The following is an 8,294-nucleotide window of genomic DNA, read 5'->3' as shown; positions in this document are numbered from 1 at the left end:
TGTTTTTCATTCTCCAGGGTCTGCTTCATCTGAAAATTCCAACATCACTAATCAGACATCAAATATAAATGAAGTAGAAGAACTGAAATTGTATATGAGGAAGATCAGCAATGACATGGAGGAAATGTGTGGAGTCCTGGAACTTTACAAGTGTGANGATTTGAACTACAGGTAGTAATTATGCCCAGTACCCTGTTGACTGTATTGTGCCATCTGTTAACCCAATTTCCTTCCATGAATGGAGTGTGTTATCTCCATTCATTCCATTAGGTAGCCCTGACAGGTGTTTCATTGTTGGATAAACAAGGTGCTGTGTGTTTATTATCATCTTCTTTTTGTACTTGACCTTGGGGTGCTTGCAATCTGATTCTTGTTGTAAAGAGCTGAAAGGACCTGCTCACACTTGCTGCCTCTCATTGTGTGAATGCAAAGCCTGCAGGCTATCAAGGCTTTACTCTGATATTGGTCATTGTAAGAGATGGCACCTCCCTAAATTTATTTGGCATTCTAATTGTGTCTGTGTGTGTGAATGTAGTTGTGTGTGTTTTGTTCAGGACTGGGGCTCTGGGACCTTTGATGGGGTATGAGGACTTGTGTGATGCACAGTTTGCAGGTCCTGATAGTGTTGAGTCCATAGAGGCCCAAAGTGATCACCAGGGAAGTTTGCTCCTGGTGTTTCCTTGCTGTCACACAAGAATCCCCTGGGGGAGGAGGTGTGATAAAGCCTTTGTCCTGTAAATACTAGTGGTGTCCTCTGGGAATTCCCATAACAACAGGAACCAAACCAAGGAATGAGAATCCCTGACTTAAAAATAAGAGGAAAGCCATTACAGATATCTACTGGACCCATGCCTGTGGCATATTGTAGTGGAAAATTGTCATAGAAGTAGTCTATTCCTATATGCTTGCCCTGGAAGCTCTTGAAGGTCAGCTACCTCCATTTGGTCCCCTGGCTCTGCTGTCCTCTGCCCTGGATATTAAGTTTAATTACAACCAAGGGGACCCAATTTGAAGGAGCCAGGATGTTGTATGCACTTGGCTTGGGTAGTCCATGATACAGCATGTTTGCACATGATTATTGAATCCTTTATTCAGCAGATTAGTTGCTTCTTGGGCCATGCCCTAACACAGGATGAACACTGAATTCAACATCATTAAATCACAACATGAGAAGACAATGTTGGATATGGAGAAAATGACCCAGTCCATAATTTCTTCCATGAAGTTCTCCTAGGAACTGATAGACGAAAACTATTCCTACTGGTGAGTCAATGACACCATTGAGACCCCAGAACTAGGCAGGGAATGCTTCTGTCCTTTTAGGTCTTTGAACAAAAGCAAGGGCTCTGGTTCTATGCTATCTGTTTTCTATCCAAGAGCCCTGCCCTGAAGCAAGGGTCTTGGATTTGTACCTCTTGGACTCAGTTGTCCTAAGTGTGAAGAGTGTCCAAGACCCTCCAATCTTTATTCTTCCAAATTCAAGATCCTCTACATAGAAAACTTTTCCACCATGCTGGAATATCCAGGAACCCTGAACCTCTAGTATTCTGACCGCAGATTAAAAGATGTAGGATTTCTGACAAAAATGGAAAGAGTGTACACCTTTTGGGTCTTCTCACCTCTCTCAGAGGGGTAAGCCCTCTACCTCCTGAAGGTTTTATGGTACCACAGACCTATAATCAACCATGATGAACATTTCCTCTTCTGTTATGTATATTGAACACTCTTGGTGCCAGGTTTTTCAGAAGTTTTTTGAGTCCTGTGGAATATGGCTGGTATCTTGATTTGACCTCTCTCGGTATGGTGCTGCTATGTATACTGTGGATGCTTCTGGGGGCTGTCTGGTGATCAGGGCCCTTGCAGGGATCATGGGACTTGTAGGAGTGGCAAGCAAATGAAATCTGCCTTGGAATCACCAATTTTTCTTTGTGGATCAGCATCAAGCAGGACCACCTCCTCCATGAGTGCACTCAACTCAAGGAAAATGTAAGGATATTAGAGAATGAGAACAGTAAGCTGCTGGTGGAGCAGGCTGGACCCCGCAAGTGTCCTGTGGGGAAGAAAGGACGTTCTGTGAGGAGGCCAGCAAGAACATCTGTGCCAAGGAGCAGCAGGTGGGATGATGTGTATCAGAGGCAGATTGCCCTCATGTCTAACCATAAACATAGACAATCCAATGTAACAGTCCAACAACTTCTCCAGGCACTCACCTATGTCTCCTCCAAGTGTTTGTTTATGTGACCATCTACAGGCCTCTCTGTGGAGGTAGCCTGGTTCAGGAAACTGCATGTTTGGCATGCAAATGCTCCTGCTCTGCTAGAATCACTAAGGGGGATAGGTTGATTACACATCACAACACTACATGCCTTAAGTTTGAAGGTGCTGTGTTGGAGCCCTTCTTTAGAATAGCACAGAACTTTGAAGGAAGAAGTAAAGGCCTGTAGCTCATTTGCTTTAAAGGGATCTTGTGAGATTCTAGGTAGGAAATAGTTTGCAGGGATGACAGCCTAGTGTAATTGACAAATAAGTGGATTTCACTGCTGTCTTTTGGCGGCTTTTCTATTCCCGCCTTTTCCCCTCTATCTTAAAATGGTCTCTTCAGGCTTCATATATCTTGGTTCACACTGAGAGAGCCTGAGTAGCAGCTTGTCAGTCCTATTTCCTTTGAGTGCTCTTCTGTTGGAGTGGTCATTCCGGGGCCCTACAGTCTGGAGTTGGCTGGATGACCAGAGATGAAAGAAAGGCTTCTCACAGGCTCAGGTTTGGTGTGAGGTTTTTGAGGCTTCAAGAAAAAATTTCTTAGTATATGCCCCCAATTCTTACCAAGAATAGTTTTTCCAGTGTTTTTTGTTAGATACCCACCCACCCACCCCCCACCCCCACACAGCCACCCTGGGACAGGGTTTCTCTGTATAGTTCTGGCTGCCCTGGAACTCACTCTGTAGACCAGGCTGGCCTCGAAATCAGAAATCCTCCTGCCTCTGCCTCCCAAGTGCTGGGATTAAAGGCATGTGCCACCATGACCCGGCTTCTCTAGTGCTTTTTATTGCTCTAAACCAATAGCAGTGTCGTTGGTTCTCCCTGGAAACATCTCCTCTGCAGAGTCTGAATTATCTTGGTCCTGAAACAAAACAGATACATGTTTGTTTTCTACTCAATTTTGATTTCATGTCAATAAGTGTGTGTGTGCTTGTTTGTGTGTCTGTGTCTGTGTGTTTCTTTTTGTGTTTGCATGGTTTTCTCTCTCAGTATGTTGGGAGGCCAGTCAATGACTTTTGAATTGTCCAGTCATTCTCTATATTACTTCTTTGAGCTTTGGACTCTCAATAAACCTGCCATTTCCTGTTTTGTTCTGTCCAGGTGTTTTTTCATCTCCTGTCCACTATCAGCTAGCGCTCCCTCTCATTTATTTCAATGAATTGATAAACAATAAAGGTATTTTAAAAACAAGAGTTAGATTTATTCACTTTCCCTTCATAGAGTTATCTCCCTGGGAGATATCGGTTTGTCTTATTGGCTCCACCATGAACATGCACAGAATCCTACAGCTCATCCCTCCGCTAACATGGTTTTTGCTAACTATATCGTGGGCATGGCTTTGTTTCAGGATAGATTCCCCCTCATAATTGGCACAGCGCTGCATTTCAGAAATGTCACAGCAAGTCATTTCACCAGCTTTCTTCTGACTGATATTGAGGAAGATTTAAGATCACATGAACTGTAATAGATAGAAAAGTTCCTGGGTAGTGACCAAAAGTCACTGTCTTCCTCTGATGCTACCAAGGAACCTGTGTAGGTATAGTGAAGCCTACTGAGAGAGTCAACATGGGGCTTGCTGGAGGCTTTTCTTAGGAATCTCTTTCTTGGGAATTTGGTATTGTGTTGTGCAGGTTATCTGTGCAGAGCTTGTAATTTCCTTGTAGGACCAGGAAGTATCTGGATAAAAAACTTTCTGAAGAGTAGTTAATTACAGATGAGGGCGGCAAAGACTGCCTGAGTCTAAGAACCTTATGCATATACACATCAGAGGTCCTAGAAGGTGCTCATGCAACAGGAAATATGCTGGGCGAGAGTAACATTTTCACTGATTCGTGTTTGTGTGTCTCTGTGTGTGTATTGTGTGGTGTGTATGTTTGTGTGTCTTGTATGTTGTGTGTGTTTCTCTGTGTGTGTTTGGACCACCTGTGGCTGAGCTTGTTTATACTAAAGTTGTGTGTTTGTGTAATACTAGGTAATCTTGTGTTTGTGATATGGGTTCTTGTATATACAAATATGTGAGTGTGTGCGTGTGTGATTGTGCATAAATTCAGCTGTGTGTGTCTCTAGAGACCAAATTTAATGAGAAATGCACCCTGAGGTTTTAGTTTGCACCTTTGAAATATCAAATACAGCAGTCCAATTATTCTGCATGCTCACCTAAGTCCCAAGGTAACAAAGACACAAAAATTCTTGTAGGGTCAGATTTTTAAGTGACCTGAGAAAAAACTATTGATTCTCATTGAAATCTTTAGAGCAAATGAAAGGGATATGGTATTTGGAGGTAAGGAGGAGGTTGCTGTATAAAATCTACGTGTTTATGTCCCTTTTCTGCTCTTGGTGAATTGTGAAGGACCACCTAAATGTCAGGTGGCTCACTGTGTCTTCTAAGCATTCCAGGTTGTTTTCCTCATTTCTTGCCACCATTACATTTCCTCCTACCTCTGCTCAGTAAAGCTTTGCCTTGTAGTTTGTCTTGGATTTTACTCATTGAGAGATTGAGTTGCTTGGAGCTGAACTTGCATCCAGCAGAATTCCCATAGCTGTGGTGCAAAATCAGGCCTGTTTCAGGAGCCCATTGAGGGTCTAGATAATCTAATGTCCTCACGCTATCTTATCTGTGTAGAATTCAGCATGACTTTTCTTCAAAATCATTTTCTCAGAGTTAAAATCAGCCTCAGTGGGGGTTGGGAGAAATGAGGACCTTCAGACAGTTCTGGTAGTATAAAATTAGGTATGTCTTTTGGAAGTCATGTTCAGAAAGTGGAAAAGAATTCCTCTTTGAACCAGTGCTTCCAGAACAAGGAGGAGATATCTACAGAGTCTAGAGTGCTCAGGGTAGTAGTGGTCCTCAGAGCAGCCCTGAAGGAGAAGCTATCCTGATGTCCATCTGCTGAAGAATGGGAAGATACTGTGTGTTGCAGCCCTTCCATGAACTCAGTGTGAGGTTATCCATGCAAGCATTTATCCTTCAAATAGTCAGCCTTATCGTACTCAAAATAGCACTGACAAAATCACATTCTGGGGAGAAAATGGTTTCTTTGGATCTTGGTTATAGACAGTTCCTATTACTCTGGGCTCATACCTTTGGACACCAAGTTAGTGAGGTGATGGAAAAAGGAGATCCTATTGGAAGACACTGTTTACTTTGGGACAAGTCTGAAACAGTGAACAAGAACAAGAGGCTGGTCCACCACCAACATGTGACCCTAGGCTGGGAAACAAACCTATTCTACACAGCCTTAGGAACTTACTGAGCCAGATTGGATAATAGGATCAGAACCCTGAATCCCAGACCGGTATATGAGTGGAAAGCATATCACTGACTGAGCTGCCTATATGCTATGCCCAGTAAGTAGTATTCCCATTCATGATTTGCTTTTTTTGTGCCTCCAAAGTATCCTGGGAGATTTTTATATTAGTATTAACTGGGAAAGTAAATAGGTCACTGCAATACATTATGCTTCTTTCCAAAAATGACCCGTCCAGCAGGTCCAGTTATTCGAGGGTCTCGAGGGGACCTTCTCCTAAGAACCAAGTGAGGGCCTAGAAAGAAACGAGGGTTTTGTGCGAATAATGACACGGAAACATTCTGAATTGCATCAAAACCCCAATGTATTGAGAAAGGCCCAAGGCTTAAATGCACAAGCAAAAGGGGAAGTACAGATACTTATCAGATGGAGGGGTGGGGCAATACAAGCAAAAGGAGTACTTATCCGTGGGAGGGGGGCAATAGAATTGCACATTCTTTAGGCAGTAACACCGTGAAGCAGGAACTTGGTGGTATCAGGGTGTGGTCAGGACATCAGCGATGACTTAGGGCTGGAATATTCTGTGGTTGTTTTCGGAATTGGGGTGTCGGTGGCCCGCTTTTGACCCCCTCTTCTTCTCGGGGGGAGAGGCCCAATTCAGAGATCAAGAGTTGTCTTAATAGCTCCCAACATCTCCCCTGTTTTAATATTTTTATAAAGGCAAATTGTATAATAAATTTGTAGCCACATTTTTTACGATCACCTAAACGTCTGTTTGCTCACCNGGTGATTCTCTAAAACCACGAAGGACACAAGGACAAGTCATCTATGAGGCTTGAATTAACGGTTCCAGTCTGTTGGGTTTAACCTGGGCTAGCCAAGGGATTTAGGAATGAAGCAAGCTCCGTGGGTAGAGGTAGAGGTCTGATCCCCAGTGTGTAATGTTAGGGGCCATGTACAGGATTGACTCTCAGGCCCACAGATTTTTATCCAGAGTAACCCTGACCTGCTCTCGTGCTGTTTTTCCTGGGGGAAGAACCCTAGGGCACTCAACCTTCATGCAATCAGACATGCTTCTCAGAGGCTGTCTAACAGCTTCCAGACTAATCTCTGTGCAGTACTTATTCTTACAACTCTCACGGGCGACAGCTTCAAGCTGTAATTTTTTGATGTGTCTAGCCTGGGATGACTGTTTAGTTTCCAATGTGGCGAGAATGTGTATTACCATGTCGGAAGTACAGACTACGGCAATCTGTAAGTGATTTGTGGCATGAGACTGATGGTCAAATTTAGGGGGAGGGGAATGATCTTACTTAAGCATTTTATGGAAATTGAGTCTCTCTTCCCGAGATGAGGGTGATGAAGCAGCATCCACGTCTGACTCTTCTCTAGTAACCTGCTTATTATCGCCAACGTACAGCTGATGGTAATGAACTGAAACAAATGAGCTTGAAAGAGATGAATCAATTTGAGATTTAACAAATCGGTTCATCTGAAATGCTCAAGGACTGAAGGAAATCAATAATAGGAGTCCCAAAAGGGGCCCTAAAAGGGAAAACAACAAGGTTGAAAGCCAGGGGGAGGTTGAAAACCAGTTTTGGTAGTCCACCTTTTCCCTAGGCCATTGTAAATATGTGTGTATGGGTGTAACTCAGCTATCTGTAGTTCTAAGTATCTACTCTGGTTCCTCTTTAGGTCTTAAACTTCCTTTTTCCTAGTTGATGGTAAATTCCTGTGTAAGGCAGTGACCTAGCTTTTATTCAAAGTGATAGTGTAATGCCAGAGGCAATTCTGAATGTCACTGAATAGGCAACGTTCTTCCTGAATTCCAAGTCCATGGTCTGCTCAAGGACTTTCTAGGACATTGGAACACAGGTGAAGGCTTGGCTATGTCTGAAATTTCTGCCTTTAACTGTTCTCAGTCATGAGAAATATGAGTATCTCTCCATACTCTCTGCAAATGAGCTTTAGTCTTTTCCCAATCAATGGTCGTATTATAAGGTAAGGGGGTGACACAAATGTATTGGAAAGAAGCATGACATTTAGTAGCTAACCTGGTCTTGACATTTGCAATATCTTACCCTATTGCCAGCACTACTACTTCTAGGGTGTTCACCTTTGCTTTTAATTTTTTATCTATATAATATATTGCTCTGACAAAGCTATGGAAACATTCCTATGCTTATCATTAACAAAATGGGCAATATGTAGCTGCTAATCTAAAGCCATGGTAGATACCTTTTTAAAGTTTGTATTCTCAGATTTTTAAACCAAGGATCATTTTCTAACTCTACTAGGCAGCAAAACATAAGCAGGTGTCTTACAAAAACATAACAGTAGGTTCCTTATCTAAATTAGGATCTACACAATTAGTTAATTGACAAGAATTACAATGAATATAAAAAGACTTGCCAAGATTGGCGATCTTAACTCTTAAAATTATCTAACAATAAGCATATAGGTAAGGTACACAAATTTTCATAGCTATAAGAGGCTGGCCTGAATGGCCAAAAGCAGTGTCTCTGACGAAAGCATCTTGTACATTTTCTGTACCAGTCTTTTTGCCTCACGAGTCAGCTTTTTTAGTTGTTTTTATTTTAAGTTGGCACCAGGTTGGTACTCCTTGCTGCAGCCCATGGTGGAGATATGAAGTTTCTTCATTTGTTTGTAAGTGGCTGCTCTCTGATTTTTCTTTTTTGTGTATTCGACACAGCTTTCTGGTCACCACTGTCAGGGCACTCACAGGTCACAGGTCAGACTGTCACATTGGAAGCTAGCATGCTCTTG

General features: G+C 42.6%; 1 pseudogene; it reads left to right on the top strand.

Moving 5' to 3' along the window:
* Positions 1-8,294, top strand: part of LOC110309254 — a 13,367-nt pseudogene that overhangs the window by 849 nt on the left and 4,224 nt on the right.

This window comes from Mus caroli, chromosome 14 (genome assembly GCF_900094665.2).
Source record: "Mus caroli chromosome 14, CAROLI_EIJ_v1.1, whole genome shotgun sequence".
Taxonomy (NCBI): Eukaryota; Metazoa; Chordata; class Mammalia; order Rodentia; family Muridae; genus Mus; species Mus caroli.
This window is presented reverse-complemented; position numbering and strand designations above follow the sequence as displayed.